Below are 24,476 nucleotides of genomic sequence, written 5' to 3' on the forward strand. Positions count from 1 at the left end.
TGGACCTCCAAAGGGGACACCTATTCTTTTGACAACTCTCTATTCTGGGAATACTGTTCACTTTGTAGAGATTTGCTCTCCTTTCTTGTTATGCCTTTAGGACAGGCAACAAAGAGAAATCTGCCCAGGCATCAAGAAATAACTTGGTAGTGGTTTTAACCCTTCTCTACTGTAAAATCAAAGCCCCCCCACAAAAAAATAAAAGTTTTGGTTTTACATACACCAAAATCCTTTTATATGTCCCACCGTTAGTTTTACAGGGTGACAATTTTGGGGTGTAAATATTATCCTTTTACAGAAACAGCTTTGGGATTTCATATAGAAGCAAATAATTAACCCAGAAGTGGTCAGTTCTGAGAACTTCCAGGGTCAGAACTGTCAAAACAACTGCTCAAGTACAAATGGAATGCTATCTGATCAGGGGGAAGTGCCAATGAGGTATTAAGGATCCAAGAAAAAGCCTGATGCCCCTGTAAAGAGCACCTAATGCCGCGTACACACGGGCAGACTGTATGGCCTACTTAGTCCGTCGAAACACATTTCAGCGGACAGTCCGCTCGTGTGTGGGCTTCAGTGGACTTTTTCAGCGTGCAGTCTGGCGTACTAAGTATTTTGGATTTTTCGAAATTCTGTCCGTCATACTTTGGTTTCAGCGGACAATCCGCTCGTGAGTAGGCTAGTTCGACGGACTAAGAATGGCGCATGCTCAGAAAGGATTTACACGGCGGAAGGGTGCTTTGCTGTGTCTTGGACTTCCTATTTCTAGTCCCGTCGTACGTGCTGTACACGTCATCGCGCAAGCTTTCGACGGACTGTTTGTGCATCCGTGTGTGGTCAAGTCCGTTCATTCGAAAGTATGACGGACTGTCCGTCGGATTGTATGACGGACTAAGTAGGCCATACAGTCCGCCCGTGTGTACGCGGCTTAACACTCTGCATGTAGTATCAAATAACATATGTGGAGTTGGCCCCTTTGTGATAGCAATAAAGTTAAAGGGCAAGTGTGGGAATACAAAAAAAACAAACAAAACACATACTCAACTCCATGTTACCGCATTGGTCTGATGTTGCAACTGTTCCCTGCTGGCTCTAAGTGTAAGACCACATGTCCGCTGATCACTCAGTTCTTGGTCCACTCTGAGCAGAGAGTGATGACTAGTAGTCAACACACACCACTCTGCCCCTCCTGTGCTCACTGGATCACTGGGCAAGAGAGGGTGCAGGATCCTGGAGTGGCTTTGTGATATCAGCTGACAGCCAGGGCTATTATTTACAAATAACTTCTATGTAATGAGCTGTAAAGTGTTTTTGCGGTTCGGCACTGCGTCGCTTTAACTGACAATTGCGTGGTCATGCGACGTGGCTCCCAAACAAAATTTACATCCTTTTTTCCCACAAATAGAGCTTTCTTTTGGTAGTATTTGATCACCTCTGCGGTTTTTATTTTTTGCGCTATAAACAAAAATAGAGCGACAATTTTGAAAAAAACGCATTATTTTTTACTTTTTGTTATAATAAATATCCCCCAAAAATATATAAAAAAACATTTTTTTCCCTCAGTTTAGGCTGATATGTATTCTTCTACATATTTTTGGTAAAAAAAATCGCAATAAGCGATTATTGATTGGTTTGCGCAAAAGTTATAGCGTTTACAAAATAGGGATAGTTTTATAGCATTTTTATTAATTATTTTTTATTATTTTATTTTTTTACTAGTAATGGCGGCGATCAGCGATTTTTATTGTGACTGCGACATTGTGTTGGACCCATCGGACATTTTTGACACATTTTTGGGACCATTGTCATTTATACAGTAATCACTGCTATATAAATGCAGTGATTCCTGTGTAAATGACACTGGCAGTGAAGGGGTTAACCAGTGGGTGGCAGTGTAGGGGTTAAGTGTTCCTAGGGGTGTGTTACTAACTGTGGGGGGTTGGGCTTTCATTTAGTGAACACTGATCTCTGCTCCAATCACATGGAGCAGAGATCAGCGTCACTAGTTGCTAGGCAGAATGGAGAAATGCTGTTTACACGGCATTTCCTCCATTCAGCCGTCCCGTGAGACGATCGCAGGTATGCCCGCCGCAATCGAGTCCGCGGGTCCCGCGACTGGACTCACGGGGGTCCCGACCAGCGCGCGATGGCAGGGCGGCATTGAAGATTGGACGTACATGTACGCCAATATGCCTGCCCGTGCCATTCTGTCGAAGTACATCATCGTGCGCTGGTCGGGAACCGGTTAAAACATCACCTGGGTAATTCTGGGTATCATAGTTTGTTGCCATTTCATGGCTGCACATAGTTTTAAGTGTCCACTAATTTGGTATCTCTTTACTTAACTAAGCCTCATATTTTATCAGTTACGAAAAAATAAAATTGAAGATTTTATTGTGTTTCTGTGCACATAAATTAATTTGAATGTATTTTATTTATTTTTTTATAGACATGACATACAGTTGTAATAATATTGTGCAAACCTTAAAGTAGTAGTAAACCCGCTGAATTTATTAGTTTTTTTTCATACCTGCAAGGGAAAAGGCATAATGTGCTAGTATGCACCGCATACTAGCTCATTATGAAATACTTACCTTAGAAAGAGGCCCCGACATCTCGCCCGATACACGCCGAGGGAGCCGACATGTTCCCTTGGCGTATCTTCCGGCGCTGTGAGTGGCTGGAGCGGCAATATCGTCACTCCCGCGCAAGCGCGTGGGAGATTTCTTTCCGGCAGGGTCTGGCGTCTGCCGGGCTTCCAGTCGAGAAACCCCTGCAATCAGTGGCTCATTGCCAGGGGAATATCTCCTGAACCATACAGGTTTAGGAGATATTTTTTTTTTTACCTACAGCTAAGCCTTATTATAGGCTTACCTGTAAGTAAAAGTGAAAACATAGAGTATACATCTGCTTTAAGAAATTGCTACTACCATGTTTTTTTTTTTATTCTATGGGTCCTTTTTGGTCAGAAAATAGATAATATTTACGCATTTTAAGATTTTTTAGTGTAAACAAAAATGCATTTAAAATGTGCAAATAAACAAAAAATAAATACAAATCCAGAAAAAAAGACCTAAAACAAATGCTTTAAATTAAGTTACAGTTTAGTGAGTAAAAAAATAATTTGATCCCCAAGCAAAACATGTCTTAGTACTTGGTGGAGAAATGTTTGTTGGCAAGCACAGAGGTAAGACATTTCTTGTAGGTTGGTTATTAGGTTTGCACACATCTCAGGAGGGATTTCTTTACAGATCTTCTCTAAATCCTTAAGGTTTCTTAGCTGTCTGTTGGCAGCTTGAAGTTTCAGCTCCCTCCATAAATTTTCTATAGGATTAAGGTCTGGAGACTGGCTAGACCATAAGGCCATGACCTTAATGTGTTTCTTCTTGAGCCACTCCTTTGTTGCCTTGGTGGTATGTTTTGGGTCATTGTCATGCTTGAAGACCCATCCATGACCCATCTTCAGGGTTTTGGCTGAGGGAAGAAGGTTCTCATCCAAGATTTTACAATACATGACCCCATCCATTGGCCCCTCAATGCCGCAAAGTTGGCATGTACCTTTAGCAGAGAACCAGCCGCAAAGCTGTAATGGTGTTCTTGGGTGATAGTCAGCATTTTTCTTCCTCTAAACCTTAAAGAGGGAGTCCGCCGGGAGTTACGCCGTTTTTTTTTTTTTTAAAAGCCAGCAGCTACAAATACTGCAGCTGCTGACTTTTAAAATAAGGACACGTACCCGCCCAGCGCGCCCGCGCTGTACAGGTACCTGCACCCCCCTCCCCCCTGAAAGGTGCCAATTGGGGGGGGGGGGATTCCAATGAGCAGAAGGTCCACTTTAGGGTGGAGCTCCGCTTTAAGGATTTAGAGAAGATTTGTGAAAAAAAAGTGGACCAAAATCCCTCCTGAGATGTGTGCAAACCTGGTCACTAACTACAAGAAACTTCTTACCTCTTTGCTTGCCAACAAGGGTTTCTCCACCAAGTAATAAGTCATGTTTTGCTTGGGGATCAAATAATTATTTTACTCACTGTACTGCAACTCAATTTATAACATTTGTACCATGTGTTTTTTCTGGATTTTTGGTTGATATTCTGTCTCTATCATTTAAAATACACGAATGATAAATATTATAGACCCTTCATTTCTTTGTAAGTGGGCAAACTTACAACATCTGCAGGGAATCAAATAATTATTTTCTCCACTGTAGTTGTAAGCCCAACATCTCAATATCAATAGACTATAACAAGTAAATGTGGGATTTTACAGGCGCTAACAAAGTCTAAAGGAGCAACATAGCACATATAATTATCCAACTGTTTACATATTTATTTCAAAGACATTGTTTGCAACTAATTGTTTCATTTAAACCTGAGAACCTTGTAGCCTTCAGTATCTGTATCAATTTCGTTTCTAATTGTAAGAGTAATTTATCAATGTCAACCCCTCTAATTGAGATGGCCACATGTTCAAGTGCATAAAACTTGAAAAAAACACCAACATTATAATAGTGGTGTAAACCCACGTGTCTGCTTATTGAGGTAATGCACTTTGCCATTAGCAATCAAATAAGTATGGTCATAAATACATCTCCAACGTTTAGTTTTCCCCACATAGAAGTCTTTGCAGACATAAATCATAAAATAGACTACTCCTATCATTGACAATCAATATATGTTTTAGGGGCCCAAGTCAAACCAATGGGTAGCACAATATGCTTAAAAGGGGTAAGAAAGGAAATAGACCTGGCGCTATACCATATACCACTACAAATCTGTGCGTGAAAACTCTGTTATGTATAATTTTCAGCATGCTGGCAATTAAATGGAATTAATAAAATAAAAGTCATAAAATAGGAAATGTTCATCCAAATATTACTATCAATAATACTAAAGTGCAAGTAATAGACCTGTGCATAAAAACTTTGTAATGGTCAGCGTGCTGGCAATTAAATGAAAAACATGGAAAAAAACATAAAGTGGAAATTGCTTATTCGAAAGTGACTCAACCAATGTGTTGCTAAAGTGCAAGTGCCAGTGAGTTTACATGTGCCAATAACTATATGTTATCATTCGTGAATTAAAATTATGGAAACAAAATAAATTGTGTTATCTCAGAACTATTAAAAATATGGTGACTATATTTGGTTATAAAGTGTATTGCACAAAATATCCTGCAAAGTGTAGTCAGAAGTAATTTCGTGATGACTGACACACTTCAAAAATTATAAGTGAAGATATGTGCAGTGCAGGCAAAAAAACAAATAAACAATGAAATAAAATTAATTAAAATATAAAAATATACAGATATAAAAATAAAGATAAAAATAAAATAAAAGTCTCTGGTGAGTGACGGAATCTTCCGTGCGTGAAGGAGAGGGAAGTGATAATTTCCAAAATTATTTCCCGTGTTCAGTGGTCACTTCTATATTATGCTCTCACCGGAAAAATGACCCCATCCGGGGTGGATCAGCCTTCACAATATTAGCTATTGTGTCGCTCTCTGGCTTGCTTCAGATGCAATGCTGGGGATCCCTCGTTTCTCCGTGAATATAGTGTGCCATGTTATGTATATTAAAAGAGAGGCATATCCATAGTGTGATAACGTTTAAAAGCTCATTTTTATTCAAAAAAGATTAAAACTACTTACAAAAGCAGAGTTTGCAAATGTGGTTGTGTTTACAGCTTTAAGACGATTTAAAAAGTCCTGCTCAGCTTCCTGGTGTGTGCTAGAGGTGTACGTCGCTTGGCCACCCCCTACGCGTTTCGTCATACAGACGTCATCCGGAGCGGCCATCTTCATACACCTTTAGCTTTATATAGGGTGTATTGTACATGCAGGGCCATGGTGGTGCACCACAGGTATACCTTATATATACATTGCAAGTTATAATTAATGCCCTTTGATTGCTTACACATATCTTTGAATAATGGCAAAAGTGTTGAATGATTATGATATGTATTGCTTTTTTGACAGCACTTCTCAATTCCTGATGAAACTATATGCCAAGCACATCACATTTTGGCCTTGCCCACATCCAATCCAAGTAACAGATGCCATAAAATGTGCTAAAATTTTCTGGCGTTTGTTCTAAATATATTTAGTTTGGTATGTCGAGTATTTTGGACGAATCACCAGTTGTTTAAGGCTCATGTGAATGGTTCACTATTGTGAATGTGGTGTACAACTATTTTGAATTCTTTTTTAATAAAATGTGTGCATGTTTGTAATAAACACCTTTCTATGACTAATTTAATGTGATATGCTGGTCCTTTAGCATTAGCGATTGTAAATTCTCACATGTTCTTTTTTGCTGTTGTGCTCTCTATCTCTCTCTCCTAAAAGAAACTAGATTAACCTAGCAGATAGCTGACAGTTGATTTTTGTGCTTGGTGTATTTGGCCGCAGAGCTTTCCCTCAAGAATCCACTCAAGTCTATCCATTGGCTCAAAACAAATGGCTGTGACCCTCAAATCTGGCCAATGTCCACTGCAGAATCCTTGCCTTCAAACAAAGCAACACGCCTATCAGCTGACCAATACCAGGACTCCACATTGCCTTGTTTGCATTAAAGAGTGCTTTTATGTAAAAAATATGTATTGTAGGATATGTGCAAAAAACTGAAAATGGGTACAATCCTACAAACCTGGTGATTTATTACTGAATTTCTCGGATGTTCAGTCCAACAGAGCCGCAAAGACTTGCTTTTTTAATAGGAAATGGGTTTACCTGTAAGCACGTTGTGCCAATGTTGGTTCTGTAAGTTAGTGGCTGGGCCAGGCTGGAGGAAAGGGTTATAGATGTTCAGTTCCTGGGCTTTTTGGTCCCAGCCAGCCCACACATGCTATAAAAAGGGGGAAGGATGAGGTTTTGAGGTCCTTGGTTGGTCCTGTTCCTGCACTCAGCTTGTGGTATCAGGACTGCTGCACCTAACAGTCTGCTGAATGCACCAAGGTTTTTTGGAAGACATTCCAGCCATGGAGAATACCAGCATGGACTACCACATTATGGAGGTATGCCTGGGCAGCCACACAACTGCAATTAGGGTTAGGAATTTAACTTGTTTATATTGGATAGTAATGTTGAGGTCTCTCCAATAAAATTACAATAATTGTTCTGAGCCTGTTCTTAATTTATTCAAAGGGGTGCATGCTGGTTCTGGAGAATCCAAAGAACCAGGGTCTGTAAAGCACAAAAGGGATATGAAGTAATACCACTACAAGCAGAGTAAACTCAGCAAGATAAGGAGAAGGGGTGTAGTTGCTAAGAGTAACAAAGCACAAGTTCAGGACACCAAGCAACCATTAATTAGGCATGGTACCTGGTAAAGAGACAGGTCCTTCAATAGCGAAGGGGTCGTTGTTCTGGCTCCCTCCCTAGTGGTCAGTGCTTGATAGCAACCGGATCTGAACCCCCTGTTGAGGAGATCCAAGGCCTGGTCACAAAATACGGGAAGGAAGGACTTAATGAGCACATGAGGTCCACGTTATGTACTCGCAGGGATCCCATTCTGTTACTGGGAGTGAGGTAACAGAGGTGTGCTGGGCGGTGAACTAGGCCCAGGCTCAGCATGTCCCTACTAATGCAACATCTATCAAAGTTACAGTGTGTAGTGACATGGGACAAGACATTTTTAGAGGAACTCTATATTTTAGAAGCTCATCTCTAAGTTTGGGAACTGCCTTAATGTTAGATTCTTCACATGAATGCAGTCTCGGCCTGGTTCAGGGCATTGATGAGTGCTCTCCGCGAGAAAGGTTTTAGAAGAGCTGACAGTTGTTTTTTGGTTCAGTACACTTTGCGGCAGAGCTTTAACTCAAGTGTCAAACCCAGTACTTTAGGTCGCTTGGCTCTCCGTTGGCTCAAAACCAGTGACTGGGACCCTCAAATCTGGCCAAAGTTCAGTTCAGTGCAGCATCCTCAACAAACAACATCCCTGTCAAAAACAAAAAAAACAAAAGCATCCCTGTCATCTGAACAATACCAGGACTCCACATTGCCCTACATTCTTGGGTATGTCACTGCCCAATGTGCTTGCTTTTATATGTTAGTATGTTTAACCACTTGCCAACCGCTGCCCGCCGATATACGTTGGCACAATGGCAGCGGTGGGCAAATGGGCATACGTCCCCTTTAAATGGTGGGGTTAGGGGGTGCCCGCCACGTACAGTGTGACAGCGTTGGCGAGTCCTGCAGACTTGATGTCCACTGGTGTCCCGCGATCGTGCCACAGAATGGGGAGATGCCTATGTAAACAAGACATTTCCCCATTCTGCCTAGTGACATGTCAGGGATCACTGCTCCCTGTCATCAGGAGCAGTGATCACTGTCATGTCAATGGTAGCCCCTCCCCCTACAGTTAGAATCACTCCCTAGGACACACTTAACCCTTTGATCGCCCCCTAGTGTTTAACCCCTTCCCTGCCAGTGTCATTTACACATTAATCAGTGCATTTTTATAGCACTGATGGCTGTATAAATGACAATGGTCCCAAAATAGTGTAAAAAGTGTCCAATGCGTCCGCCATAATGTCTCAATCACATTAAAAATCGCAGATCGCGGCCATTACCACAAAAAAAATTATAATAATAATAACAATGCCAAAAAACGATCCCCTATTTTGTAGACGCTATAACTTTTGTGCAAACCAATCAATATACGTTTATTGTTATTATTATTATTATCGATTTATATAGCGCCAACAGTTTACACAGCACTTTACAATGTATAGGGGGACAACACAATTACAGTACAATACAAAAGGTACAGGAGGTTATTGTGATTTTTTTTTACCAAAAATATGTAAAAGAATACATATTGGCCTAAACTTTATATATTTTTGGGGGGTATTTATTATAGCGAAAAGTAAAAAATATATTTTTTTTTGTCAAAATTGTCGCTCTTTTTTTGTTTATAGCGCAAAAAATAAAAACCGCAGAGGTGATCAAATACCACCAAAAGAAAGCTCTATTTGTGAGAAAAAAAGGACGTCAATTATGTTTGGGTGCAACGTCGCACAACTGCGCAATTGTCAGTTAAAACGACGCAGTGCCAAATCACAAAAAGTGCTTTGGTCAGGAAGGGGGTAAAATCTTCTGGGGCTGAAGCGGTTAAAATGCAGTTGGAGCATAGAATGAGTTAATTTGAAAAGTTTACTACACAAGTCTCTGTTCAGCCTAATTTTGTCATGATAATGAGTCCTAGGTAGCATGCTTTTATTTATTTTGTCATTAGAAGAAGCAAGAAGCTGTCTTGACAACATATAGAAGCAAAAAAGACATCATACATATTAAAAAGGTCAAGAAACAATGATTTTATTGAACGAAAAAAAAAAATGGGTGATAAAACGCTGGAAGCCACTACACTTTAAAGTGACATTTTAGTTAATGTGAAGAGACAGCCACTGTGCCGCCATCCCTTCTTGCTGTTTTACTCTTGCTTTTGAGCTCTATATTCCACGCTTTTTATATCTTTTTCATGATCCCGGCAGGAGTTATGTCTTTTTTAACATTTCTGCAGTGCTGAGAGTTCTGAGATAAATGTATCTTGTTTAGAAAGTTGAAATACTTATTTGAGAACAAAGGAGTTTCAAGGAAGGGGAAAAAAAAAATAGAAATGGTACAAAAATTAAAAAAAGAGAATTTCAGACAACACTTTTATTTTGGATGCGCGGTTTTGAAGAGTAAGAATTGCCCTATGAAGTTTCAGCTTACAGCAGGAAATCAAGCCTTTCTCTGACAGTCCTGTGTCTTTCCTTTGTGTCTGCGGATACAGGGTGGGATTTCCCCGTGGGGGAGCGGGGACTCTGCCTTAGGGCTGCACCGTTTTTGACAGCTACGCAGGAGGTAAACTTAACAGCACACAAAATAAAGAAATTAAATTAAAGTGATGCAAGCTATGATCATTCGGAAAGAGATAAGCTGCAGAATAACTGCGAGAAGAGGATAGCATGGTAAGCAAAGCTATTGAGTCACTGCTGGGAGGGGAAGCAGAAGGAGCTGGACTGCTGACTCTGAGCTAGCAGGGGGGATCAGCGGGATTATCTGCTGTGAACTTGGGTGACAAGCATTAAAGAACAACATAAACCTATGTGGCTAAATTCAAGTGTAAAAAAAGAAAAAAAGAAATGGGGAAAAAAAAGGCCTTAAAGTGGACCTTCAGTCATTTTTTCAACTTTCCATCTATGAAATCTTCTGCCCTTATTGTTTTAACTTTGGATAGTAAAACATTTTTTTTTCCTACCAGTAAATACCTAATAATAATAATAATAATAATAATAATAAATAATAATAAACATTATTTTATATAGCGCCTTTAACCTCCCTGGAGGTATTCCTGAGTCTGGCTCGGGGTGAGATTTCATTACCATAAGCGGTATTCCAGAGTCAGACTCGGGATCCCATCGCAGGATCCATGTAGGGGTTTACTTACCTTGTCCCCTGGATCCAGCGATGTCTCCCCGCTGTGATCTGCGATCCGCCGTGTCTCGCTCGATCTGTCACAGTGTCGGGCTCCGTTCCAGTTCGGCGCCAAATTCAATAAGTAAAAAACACAGTATAGATAAAGTATACTGTGATCTTACAGATTACAGTACTGTATCAAATAATTACACATCCCCTTTGTCCCTAGTGGTTTGTCCAGTGTCCTGCATGCAGTTTTATATTATAAATACTGTTCTTTATGCCAGGAAACTGGAGATTGTCCATAGCAACCAAAAAATGTCCCTTTACATCAAAAGTAAACAGAATTGAGCGATAGTAATTCGTGGGGAAATTTGTCATCAAACACTAAAAGTAATGACAGCGACAATTCTGCAACTCAGCATATTTCAGTGTTTTTGATTTGATTGCATTATTGAATAATTTTTATTATTATTATTTGTTATAATTATTTATAGTTATTTATTATAATATATATATATATATATTATAATTTATGATTTCATTGTTCAAATTTTATCATACCCGGGATGTCTATTAGACTCTTGTTTGGATGGATTTAAGTGAATTATTTCTAAGAATTACAGGCCTACAATATAAAACGCCAAATTTCCATGCAAAATAATGGTACCGCTTTCAGCACCTAAAATCTGAAATAATCATACTGCCAGGGATGTTAAAGGTGGCTTCCCAAACTGCTCATACCTTTTACAGCCCACTTCCTGTTTCTTGCGTGGTAAAAAGTCTAGGCTTATGACGTCACTCACTAGCCTAATGCCGTGTACAGACGATCGGAATTTCCCACCACCAAACCGTGGATTTTTTTGCGACGGATGTTGGCCCAAACTTATCTTGCATACACACGGTCACACAAATGTTGTTGGAAATTCTGAACATCAAGAACGCGGTGACGCACAACACGTAAAAAGAGCTGTGAAAAATTAAGTTCAGTAGCCAGTGCAGCTCTTCTGAAGGGCCTGGTATGGAATTTAGGGGGGCCCCCCACGCATTATTTTTTTTTATATTGGTTTGGGGTTCCCCTGTGGGGGAATCCCATGCCATTTTTATCAATTAACTTTTATGTGTATTGCCGGACCGACAATTCATTCATTCATTCATTATAGTAGTTTTAAATTACTTTTTTCCTTTAGAAATGTAATTTTGCTGTCAGACTGTTCTAAACCCTGGAAACAAGCACCCCTTTACAGGCATACTATAGACCCCCCCCCAGGTATGAAATTTGAAAGGAATATTACACTTTCATTGTTTCACTTGAAGCATTATTTAAATCACTGCTCCCGAAAAAAATGCAGTTTTTAAAACTTTTTTTTGCATTGATACATGTCCCCTGGGGCAGGACCCGGGTCCCCAAACACTTTTTATGACAATAACTTGCATATAAGCCTTTAAAATTAGCACTTTTGATTTTTCATGTTCGTGTCCCATAGACTTTAATGGTGTTTGCACGTTCAAACAAATTTTTTGCCTGCTCGCATGTTCTGGTGCGAACCAAATGGGGGGGGGGGGGGGGGTGTTCAGCCCATCCCGACCCAAGACTTTTAGGCAAATATTCTGTGGACTGATGAAACAAAAATTTTACTTTTTGGAAGGTGTGCATCCCATTACATCTGGCAAAAAACAAATTCAGCATTTCATAACAAGAACATCATACCAACAGTCAGACATGGTGGTGGTAGCATGATGGTCTGGGGCTGCTTTGCTGCTTCAGGACCTGAACGACTTACCATAATTGATGGAACCATGAATTCTGAGCTCTACCAGAAAATCCTAAAGGAGAATGCCTGGCCATCAGTTTGTGACCTCAAGCTCAAGTGCACTTGGGTTAGGCAGCAGGACAATGTTCCAAAACACAACAGCAAGGCCACCTCCAAATGGTTCAAACAAAGTAAAATGTAGGTTTTGGAGTGGCCTATTCAAAGACTTAAATCTAATTGAGATAATGTATCATGACCTTACACAGGCCATTCATGCTGGAAAACCATCCAATGTGGCTGAATTAAAACAATCCTGCAAAGAAGAGTGGGCCAAAATGTCTCCACAGCAATGTGAAAGACTCATTGCCAGTTATCGCGAATGCTTGATTGCAGTTGTTGCCACCAAGGGTGGCACAACCAGTTATTAGGTTTGGGGGCAATTACTATTTCACATAAAGCCAGGAAGGTTTGGACAGCTTTTTTGTCTTAATAAATGAAACCATCATTTAAAAACTGCATTTTGTCCTGGCATACCCCACTTTTAAGTATACAATGAGGTTTATTTACTAAAGCTCACTTCTGCATAGAAACCAAAGAGCTTCCAAGTTTTATTACCAAAGCTTAATTGAACAATCTGGGGTTAGAAGCTCATTGGTTTCTATGGAGAAGGGAGTCTGATTTTTCACTTTCCAGCTTTAGTAAATAAAACCCATTGTGTACTTAAAAGTGAGGTGTGCCTGTATTTATTTACTCGGGTTATCTTTGTGTAATAATAAAATGAGTTTGATAATCTGAGTCATATAAGTGTGACCAATAAACAAAAAAAAATAAAAATAAATTCAGAAAGGGGCAAATACTTTTTCACACACCTGTATGGCCTGTATGTACATTATATATATGTAAGAAGGCCAGTATGGTGGCCTGAATTTATGGGAGGAGCCCGGGGGGTATTTAACCAGCCCACTCGCCTGTGGTCTTTGTCGGTTTCCTGTGCGCAATACTACGTCACTAGGCCGACTACTCGAATTTCGCTGCCGTTCGGAAACTTCTCTCTACCAGAAGTCTCGTGGTTTTCGTTCCCGTTCGTGTTTTGTACAACGTCTCTGGCTCGACTGCCGCAGGTAAGGGTCTCGTTTGACCTTCCTTTACTAAAACGTTTCATTTTGAGTATCGTAAACTTGAAATATCTCGAGTCATTCGTTACGAAACCGGGTCGTTTATCACTCAAAACGCACCATTTTCGCAGCGCCCTTTATTTCACGGGCCTCATTTCAGTAGGAATTGCTCGAAGGAAAATCTGCACTGTTTTCGTAAATTGTTGTGTTATCTGCCTCATCACCATGTTCCACAGTCTAATCGTTGCCAGTCGCACCTCACGGCACAACGACTCGTACCTCTGCCACAGCTGGCTCACGTAGGTCATTTCATCATTTCACTCATTTCTGTCACTCACCGCGCCCCGATTCGAATCCAGTCACATTCGTTTAAATGCGACGGTTTGTTCCGGTGTGCCCCAGTTGCTCGGCCTCATTTCAGTACATGCTCCAGAAACCGCTCGTTGCTAATCGATCGGGTCTCTGTCATGGGAATCATTTCACTGTCACCTATCACGTTCCGATTCGAAACCAGTCGCATTTCTCAAAACGCACGGGTTCGATCAACGTGTCCCAGTTGCGTTGGCCTCATTTCAGTACATGCTCTAGAGCCCGCTCGTTGACGGTCGCAGGCTGCGTCCTCTCCGATTCGTAGCTCTATCATGGGAAACATTTCATTGTCACGTAGTGCGTTCAGTTCGAATCCGGTCGCATCCCTGTGCATCGATTCATCCGGACGGCCCCAGGTATTTTTTCAGCCTCATTTCAGTGCATGCTCCAGAGACCGGTCGGTTCCAGTCGCAGTTCGTGGCCAGCCGATCCAGGCCTCTGTCATGACAGAAGTTGTTCATTTCATTTCACTGTCACGCTCTGCGCTCCGGTTCGAATCCAGTCGCACATACACATGCACCGATTCGTTCCGGTTCGCCCCAGGTTATTTCCCACATCTCAGTACATGCTCCAGAGTCCGCTTTGTTGTCAGTCTCACTTGCGACGCGACCATTTCGTGCCTCTGTCATGGCAAATCATGCTTCATTTCACTGTCACTTACAGCGCTCCGACTCGAATCCAGTAGCATCCGTGATGCATCGATTCGGTTCGGCGTGCCCCAGAGGGAACAGCCACATTTCACTTTTTCAACAGGTTGCCTTATTGTACGGTCATAACTACAGCACTTATTTACGCTCCCGCATTGGACACGGGTCATCTCGCACTTCGTCCTTTACGCATATGATACGTCGGATTGGGACAGCAAAAAAAAATAAAAAATGAGGATGATAAATAAATGGCGGTGATAAAAAAGGAGTGGTGGCGGGAAAAATGTCTACTCAACGGTGCACTTCGGTCATGTTAGCCAGCCGTTCACATCACTCTTCATTTTACTTGTTAGGTTCTCACCAATTGTCATCTGTTGTTTCTCTCTCCAGGTCAGTCAAGTTCAGTAGGTCCACCCTGCACCAGCTTGGACGTTATCTTCCCAGGTAAAAAAAAAAAAAAAAAAGGGGGAGAGAAGGGAAGGCGTGGAAAATGCGACAGCAACCATGCTGGCATACATATATATGTATGTGAAGGCTTGGGACTATATATATATATGTATACACGTTCGCTCCCGCCTTAGTGCTCAGCAAATAGGTGGGTTTGCTTGGTAAAATAGAGAAACAGTCTTGACTTATGTCACCCTCTATAGGTTCCGGTCGTCCATCCTTCGTCCCCAAAGAGATAGGACATCACTCCTAGGGCACAATTTACCTGGAGCCATGTCCCAACTCGGCAGCGAAGACCTTACCGCCCCCTTGTCTCCTCGCCCGCCTTCAGTGAGCGACAGCGTACAGTCCTTCAGGGGTTGGACTATCCCCAGGCTGACAGCGGAGCTGAGACGCAGGGGCATTCCTTTCCCCGCTACGGCTAGGAAGGCAGAGCTTTTCAGGCTCCTCTCTACCCCACCAGCTACGACCGGGCCTAGTACCCCGCCTCAGGCTACGCTCCAGTCCATCTCATCGGCTATAGGCCAACTGCACGCTATGGTGTCGTCCCTAACCAATACGGTCACGGACGTCCAGGCCAGAGTGACGCTCCTAGAAGCTCTCCCAGCCACAACCACCCCTGTTCCGGTTCCAGTCCCGTCACCACTGCCGACAGGTAACGAAGGAACATGTCCCGTGGTCTGTCCAGCACATCTGGTGCCGGCCGGCATTAGGAAGGACATCTTGGACGGCAAGGATGTCAACCTGGCCTCCCTGCTCATTTCGGTACATGACCTTGCAGAAAACAAGGCTTACTCTTGGGGAGACGTCTCCGTAGTCCTCAAAGCTAAGGACCCCAGGCTGAATCGTAAACTTTCCATCCCAGAGTTTGCCCTAGCCTTTGGGATGATGAGAGACGTCATTTGCTCAGCATCCCCTGCCAGGAGGGAAGAGCTGGATTTGTACCTCCACACGGTAGTGGACCTAGGATACAAATACGGAGGCTTCTCCTTCTACGACTATCATCGGTCATTCTCAGCCAAGGCAGCCGCTAAACTGGCACGGTTCCAGTCACCCACAGACTGGAGCCTTATGGACACGGAACTGTTCTGTCGGCATTTTGCCGGCCTTCGTTCACCCCTGTGTTCCATCTGCCAGTCCTCCACCCATACCGCTTCCTGGTGCGCCAACATACCGGTTAGTCGCCCGGTAGAGTTCCCCTCCACCTCTGGTGCAGCCCTAGGCCAATCAGGCCCTGCGCCAAAGAATCAAGTGGACAAATTTGGACGTACGGTCCGAACCGTAGGGGGAGCGGCCATCTGCAATAATTATAACTACGGTTCGTGCAATTTTAGCCAGTGCCGCCTATTGCACATCTGGGTCAAAGCACACAAGGGCTCATGACTGAGCCGCATAGACGTCCTATGCTTGGGCTTCTACCTCACTATGCACCCCACTCCTTCACTAGCCACCTTCCTCATCGGTGGCTTCACGACAGGCTTCCACACCGGCCTCATCTCCTTACCCCACCAGACCTACGAGTGCAGAAACCTCCGCTCAGCAGCCGCTGACGAGCAAGCCATTGACCAACTGCTGCAGAACGAGGTGGAACGAGGCTTTGTCTTAGGTCCCTTCTCACAGCCCCCCTTCAATATGTGGAGAGTTTGCCCTATTGGGCTTGTCAAGGGCAAATTTTCTAATAAAAATCGTTTGGTGTACGACCTGTCTGCGCCTCGTTCTTCCCACATTCCCAGCTTAAACTCCTTGATTCCTTCCGAAGAGTTCTCATTAAAATACGCCTCGGTGGACATGGCGATTCAGGCCATCCTTAAAGTAGGCACAGGTGCGTGGCTGGCCAAAGCCGACATATCCGACGCCTTTAAACTATTGCCTATCCACCCGTCCCTCTGGTGCTGGCACGGAATTAAATGGAGAGATCAATATTATTTTGCCACCAAGTTAACGTTTGGCTCTAAAAGCAGCCCGTGGCTGTTCGACACATTCGCGCAGTCTCTCGAGTGGATTCTCCTGCACAAAGTTGGTTGTCAGCAAGTTATCCACTACTTGGATGACTTCCTGCTGATCGAACAGCCAGGCACACCTCCAAGGGACCTCGACAAATTAAGGACCGTCTTTGGGAACCTCAATGTTCCCATCGCTGAACATAAGGTGGACGGGCCCGCGCAATCAATCACCTTCCTCGGAGTCAATCTGGACACCAGCTCCATGCAGGCCAGCCTGCCCCTCGACAAACTGACCCGCATCAGGGCAGTTCTCCACGAGTTCACCCGCACCAGGGGATGTACAAAGAGGCAGCTACAGTCGCTGTTGGGCATGCTCAACTATGCCATGCGTATAATTCCGCAAGGTCGCTCCTTTGTCTCACGCCTGTTGGTCTACCTTTCTCAGGCACAAGACCCGGATCAAATCCTATGCCTAGATACCGCAGCCTTAGCAGACCTGTCGATGTGGGACGAGTTCCTGTCCACCTGGAATGGTATCTCTTTGTTCATCCCGTATATCTCACCTCTCTCGCCACAGGTAGTGACAGATGCCGCGGCCTCCACAGGGTTTGCGGCAATTTTTGGCCACCATTGGTTCGCCGGACCCTGGCCTTCTCAAATACTCAGGATCCCTGGGTTTAGTCAGTCGTCATCCCTTTTCGAGCTCTACCCCATGGTAGCAGCCGCCCAGCTCTGGGGTCATACCTGGACAGGACAAACTGTAGGTTTCACCACCGACAACCAGGCCACAGCCAAAATTGTCAACAAGGGCAGGTCCAAATCTCTCTCCGTGATGTCCTTCCTACGCAGGCTGGTGCAGCTGTCTCTGCAGCATCAGTTCAATGTTTACTGCACGTTTATCCCAGGAAAGTACAACCGTGCAGCTGACGCATTGTCCCGCTTTAATTTTCTGTCCTTCTTTCAGCAGGTTCCCAGTGCAGATACGGTCTCAGCTCCTATCCCGCATTGGTCTCGGTTGACCCTGGACTAGAGCCACATCTACATAGAGCCACTCAGCTCATCAACCATTCACTATCGGACAATACTCTGAAAGCCTACCGGGTAGCCTGGAAGGCGTTCAATACATTTCTGCTCGCCTCCACAGTAGGCACCCCCACAGATGCTAGGCACATACTAGCCTTCACCTCATACTGCCATAATCAACTGGCCTTGTCATTTAACACCATCCGCTTATACTTAGCTGGCATACAGCACTTCCTCTCACTTCAGGATCCTACCAAGCCATCCATCTTCTCGTCCCACGCGATCCGAGCCATCCTGCGCGGCATCCAGAAGCAACAGCCGCCAATAAAAGTCAAACGGCTCCCCATCACCAGTTCCATCTTCAGGGACATGTCCACCATGCTTACCAGTTACCTCTTCGGTGTTCTCCCCAGTCTGGTCATACAGGCAGCCATTTACCTGGCCTACTATGGCTTCCTACGGCCCAGCGAGTTCACTCATAACAGCCCACATACTCCAGTCCTTAGCAGACGTCATCTGCTCCGTCACCAGGACCACTTCATCCTCCACCTCTCGGTAACCAAGACCCAGCAAACAGGCACCGGCGTAGATATCCACCTCTACAAAACCAACAACGCCTGGTGCCCGGTCGCTGTGCTTACACAGTTACTCTCTCGGTTACCCGAGCTCCCGGACTCTAGCCCTCTTTTGCCCTTCCCGGTCAAACGGTTAACGAGCTGCCAGTTCATTAAACATGTTAGAATTCTCCTCCGCAACTTGCTCCTCAATCCCGGTGAGTATTCCGGTCACTCCTTCCGCATCGGAGCAGCTTCATCCGCATCCCGGCACGGGGTCCCGGACCACGTCATCAAAAGATTGGGCAGGTGGAAATCGGCCTGCTTCACTCGGTACATCCCTAACCCACAGGTAGAGATGTCCCGAGCATTCACTCAACTTGCTCAATAAAGGTTAAGCTGGAAACAATAAAAACTCTCTTATCCCTACCTAAGTGTTTTGCCCCCTTATTTTGGTATACCGTCCATTAGACCAGGGCACACTTTCAGGTCCATTTCATATAGGGTATCTCATGATAAGTTTGTATTGTTCGGATACGTATCGGTCATAGGGCTTCAGCCATAAGTAAGAAGGCCAGTATGGTGGCCTGAATTTATGGGAGGAGCCCGGGGGGTATTTAACCAGCCCACTCGCCTGTGGTCTTTGTTGGTTTCCTGTGCGCAATACCCACCCTCCCATCCCCTTTTTTAGGGCATTTATCAAAACATTTCTCTTCAAACACATTAATTTCTAATTACTGGGTATGCCCCCTTATTTTGGTATACCGTCCATTAGACCAGGGCACACTTTCAGGTCCATTTCATATAGGGTATCTCATGATAAGTTTGTATTGTTCAGATACGTATCGGTCATAGGGCTTCAGCCATAAATATATATATATATATATATATATATTACTATTCATACATATTGGTCCTTTGTTATTTACTCTACAGACATATTTGGATTTTTTCACCCTTGCCCATTACGTTTGGAGGTTGCTCCTGGGGTTTATCGGTGTGCTTGCTTCTTTGCTTCTTCCTTGGGTTCATTCTCTCAGGTCCAGTCCTGGGATAGACTTGCTTTGCAGATCCTGACTTGCAACACTGCTTATGTAGAACAATTTATATGTAAGTATTCCAGGGGGATACACTTCTTGTTTCTCCTTGTTTCCTCCTATTACCATCTGGGAAAAACATTAGATCATATTTGGTACCTTTTTTCATTTTTTTTTTCAGATATGCTATGCCTGATGAGTGGCAACTGGACAGGAAAACGCATGAAGCCTGATTAATGTTATCATGTTCCCAACACATGACCTCAACTGTGATTCATCTCTATCCTATAACCCATTTTTATTCAATACTAAAATAAGCATTTGGCTTTTTATACCAGTTACTCTCATGGAATATCGTGCGATTTCAGATGCGTGCATGTATACATATATGAATTCTCCTTTTTGCATGTCATTGTCATGTACATTGATTAAAATACTCATGTTCAATTATTTATCACATGTTCTGACGTATGCTTTGTATTTATATCACTTAAACAGTTTATTTAATTTCTCCTACCACCTGATTTGTCCCTCACTCAAAGTTCCCAAAACCCCCTCTTTTATTTCCGATTTAGGGATGGAGGTGCATGTAATCATGCATGTCATTTAAAGTCCCATTACCGTCTTGCTTTCTACATCAACAAATCCCAAACATTTTTTTGAATATAACAATACTAAAAAATTTATGAAAGAACAGATGAAAACGAGAAGCTTTTATGGGGATCAAACGAGTCAGTGGTGTTCTGTATGCCTGATGCACTTCCTGTCCTAGAGGGATAAAACTTCTTCACCATAGATGAGTGTAAGCAGGTGCAGTCTGTACTCCCCGCTGTAGGTGGCACTCAACTGAAGTGGCAATGCAGTTGGGAAAGGAAATCAAAAGGAACGTGGTTCCTTTATGACTTCATGGGGTCACCAGGGAGATAGCTGTCCGATTGGACCCTGGTGCCCCACATGACCTTGACGGCCACCTTGGGTCAGAGAAGAGTCTATTTAAAATGGTTCTAAAGGTATTTTATGCATTAAGGCAAAAAAAACTTCTGGGTGCAGCTCCCCCTTATACTTACCTTAGCCCCATCTCGATACAGCGATGTGCATGAGAACAGCGGCTCTTCCGAGTCTTTCTCTCCTAATTTGCACACACAGCAGCAGAAGCCATTGGTGTCAATCACAGCCAGAAAGCCAATGAGGAGAGAGCTGGGGGTGAGGCCAAGCCACGCTCTGTGCGTGTGAATGGACAATGCCCATTCACAGGAGCATGGCTTGGGGTTGAGCCTGTTTGGGGTCTTCATAGCAAGAAGCTTGCTATTGGAGGCACTCTGTAGGGGGGAGGAGTCCGGACCACAGGCGAGGAATCCAAAAAGGATCAGGGCAGCTCTGTGCAAAAACAGTGCACAAAGCAGGTAAGTATAACATTTTTGTTATTTAAAAAAAAAAATAATTCCAACCTTTAGAATCACTTTAGGTCTCTGGCTCCCAGGTTTGGTACACTTCATGCAAGTGGCTAGTGTGGGGACAGGATCTCCATCTGGCAGGTACAGCCCATACACTATCTCCATTTAGGAAGCCTCCCAAATGGATGTGGACGTTGGTATTATCTCAGAAAATGCCCCTCTGCTACAGTTTCGTAAGTGGCTCCGGTCGGCTCTGCCTGCCCACCGGGCCCAATTGTGCATTGTTGGAACTATCTTAATACATTGTTATTTCATCTGGCCTCTGTGCTTTCTCTGCTTGCCGACGCACCATGCTTCACTCTGCCCCCATATACAGGTCCTTCTCAAAAAATTAGCATATTGTGATAAAGTTCATTATTTTCTGTAATGTACTGATAAACATTAGACTTTCATATATTTTAGATTCATTACACACAACTGAAGTAGTCCAAGCCTTTTCTTGTTTTAATATTGATGATTTTGGCATACAGCTCATGAAAACCCAAAATTCCTATCTCAAAAAATTAGCATATCATGAAAAGGTTCTCTAAACAAGCTATTAACCTAATCATCTGAATCAACTAATTAACTCTAAACACCTGCAAAAGATTCCTGAGGCTTTTAAAAACTCCCAGCCTGGTTCATTACTCAAAACCGCAATCATGGGTAAGACTGCCGACCTGACTGCTGTCCAGAAGGCCATCATTGACACCCTCAAGCAAGAGGGTAAGACACAGAAAGAAATTTCTGAACGAATAGGCTGTTCCCAGAGTGTTGTATCAGGGCACCTCAGTGGGAAGTCTGTGGGAAGGAAAAAGTGTGGCAGAAAACGCTGCACAACGAGAAGAGGTGACCGGACCCTGAAGAAGATTGTGGAGAAGGACCGATTCCAGACCTTGGAGGACCTGCGGAAACAGTGGACTGAGTCTGGAGTAGAAACATCCAGAGCCACCGTGAACAGGCGTGTGCAGGAAATGGGCTACAGGTGCCGCATTCCCCAGGTCAAGCCACTTTTGAACCAGAAACAGCGGCAGAAGCGCCTGACCTGGGCTACAGAGAAGCAGCACTGGACTGTTGCTCAGTGGTCCAAAGTACTTTTTTCGGATGAAAGCAAATTTTGCATGTCATTGGGAAATCAAGGTGCCAGAGTCTGGAGGAAGACTGGGGAGAGGGAAATGCCAAAATGCCTGAGGTCCAGTGTCAAGTACCCACAGTCAGTGATGGTCTGGGGTGCCATGTCAGCTGCTGGTGTTGGTCCTCTGTGTTTTATCAAGGGCAGGGTCAATGCAGCTAGCTATCAGGAGATTTTGTAGCACTTCATGCTTCCATCTGCTGAAAAGCTTTATGGAGATGAAGATTTCATTTTTCAGCACGACCTGGCACCTGCTCACAGTGCCAAAACCACTGGTAAATGGTTTACTGACCATGGTATTACTGTGCTCAATTGGCCTGCCAACTCTCCTGACCTGAACCCCATAGAGAATCTGTGGGATATTGGGAAGAGAAAGTTGAGAGACGCAAGACCCAACACTCTGGATGAGCTTAAGGCCGCTATCGTAGCATCCTGGGCCTCCATAACACCTCAGCAGTGCCACAGGCTGGTTGCCTCCATGCCACGCCGCATTGAAGCAGTCATTTCTGCAAAAGGATTCCTGACCAAGTATTGAGTGCATAACTGAACATAATTATTTGAAGGTTGAATTTTTTTGTATTAAAAACACTTTTCTTTTATTGGTCGGATGAAATATGCTAATTTTTTGAGATAGGAATTTTGGGTTTTCATGAGCTGTATGCCAAAATCATCAATATTAAAACAAGAAAAGGCTTGAACTACTTCAGTTGTGTGTAATGAATCTAAAATATATGAAAGTCTAATGTTTATCAGTACATTACAGAAAATAATGAACTTTATCACAATATGCTAATTTTTTGAGAAGGACCTGTAGTATGGTGAGTGTTGTCACCCTAATGCCCTGTACACACAATCGGACTTTCCAACAACAAAATCATGGATTTTTGTTTGAAAGTTGTTGGCTCAAACTTTTCTTGCATACACACGGTCACACAAATGTTGGCCAACAATTACGAACGTGTGAACGCGGTGACATACAGGACATATGACAAGCCAAGAAAAAGGAAGTTCAGTAGCCAGTGCGGCTCCTTCTGCTTCATTCCGAGCAGGCGAGGAACTTTTGTGTGTCGGACTTGTGCACACACGATCAGAAATTCCGACAACAAAGTTTTGTTGGCGGAAAATTTGAGAACCTGCTAGCCAACATTTGTTGGTGGAAAGTTCGACAACAAATGTTTGATAGAGCATACACACGGTCGGACTTTCAGCCAACAAGCTCACATCCAACATTTGTTGTACAAAAATCAGATCGTGTGTACGGGGCATTAGACAATATTGCTGGCAATATCACCAGTTGCTAAACGAAATAAATTAAAATTGAGCAAAAAAAAAAAAATTTTATATAGTTACCACATCCAAAGACTGGTGTGCTTAATATATTCCATTTTTGTTCTTGGGGTTGGACAAACTTTAATCCTCATTATCATTCACCGTTCACCAGCAGGCCTTTGCATCCTCCACAGACAAACGCCATAACATGGCGCCAATACAGGCGTATTTATGAAGGAAATTATGCTTAGATTTGATTAGTCTCCCTTCATTGAAATAACGTTATATCTATCCACAACTAACAGCCTTAAATCTACAGACATCTGAGGGACTGATAAGTGAATTGCTGTAAATTGACAATAACTCTCAGAAAAAGAGTTTCTTACTAAAGTAAGTTTGTTGATAGTTCTGAGTACAACTAATAGTTGGCCTGTCACCCCACAATGCATGTCACATAATAATATCACAAAGTATAAAAGAACATGATACTACCCTGTTATTTTCCCAGACAATGGCTCAACTGGAGTACAAGTGAACATGAAAAGGTAGAGTAAGTTGTCAGGGAGAGGTATTCTTTGGTTTCTCCAATGGTTGTTTTCATGTTAAGAACCCTACGGGGTATTTTGTTCTGTTGAGTGCATCGTTGGCTTTGTACAGAGCTTTTATTTCCCAAGTAATTCCTCTATAATTGAGATAACACTCGTCTTTTGAACATGTGCCGAGATGTCTTTTGCTTCGCTTTGTTCCCGGGACAGTTCAAAGAGAATCGCGTACTGTTTGGTAGGTGTGGAAAAAGAGATCCTTCAACAATGACTGTGTCAATCGGGAGAAAACACTCGAAGCTTTACAACTTGACTCAGAAAACACCTGACATTTCCAATTAATAAAGTATTAAAAAAGTAATTATCATCTATGCCTGTAATTAATTACAATGATTTTGCTGCTCTGCTACAGGATATTGAACCATCTTTTATTTCCTATAAAAATCAAAATGATGGAGCGAGTTCCTAAAAGCAGTGGAATCTAAAAGTTAACAGATATAAATGCCAAATAGAATAACGTCAATCTATTATCAGATTGATTTTCTTATATGAGGCTTCATTTACATCATACTGGTGTGACAGAGCACAAGTACATATCCGTGTTTTGCGACTAGGGCAGCCCAATTCTTTTATTGGCTGTCCTGTGTGTGAGAAATGCAGAAAATAATAATCTGATCTATTTCCAAAAACGAGCCACAGCACCATGTGCTTTGATGCATGCAAAAATGTGCACCTGAGCAGAGGCATGGTGGTGTCATTAATATTTAATGGCACCACCGTGCATCTACTAAGGGGAATTGCTTTTCTGTGTTTGTAACG

Source organism: Lithobates pipiens, unplaced genomic scaffold (genome assembly GCF_037356315.1).
Source record: "Lithobates pipiens isolate NorthernLeopardFrog02 unplaced genomic scaffold, aLitPip1_a1.2 Scaffold_13, whole genome shotgun sequence".
Taxonomy (NCBI): Eukaryota; Metazoa; Chordata; class Amphibia; order Anura; family Ranidae; genus Lithobates; species Lithobates pipiens.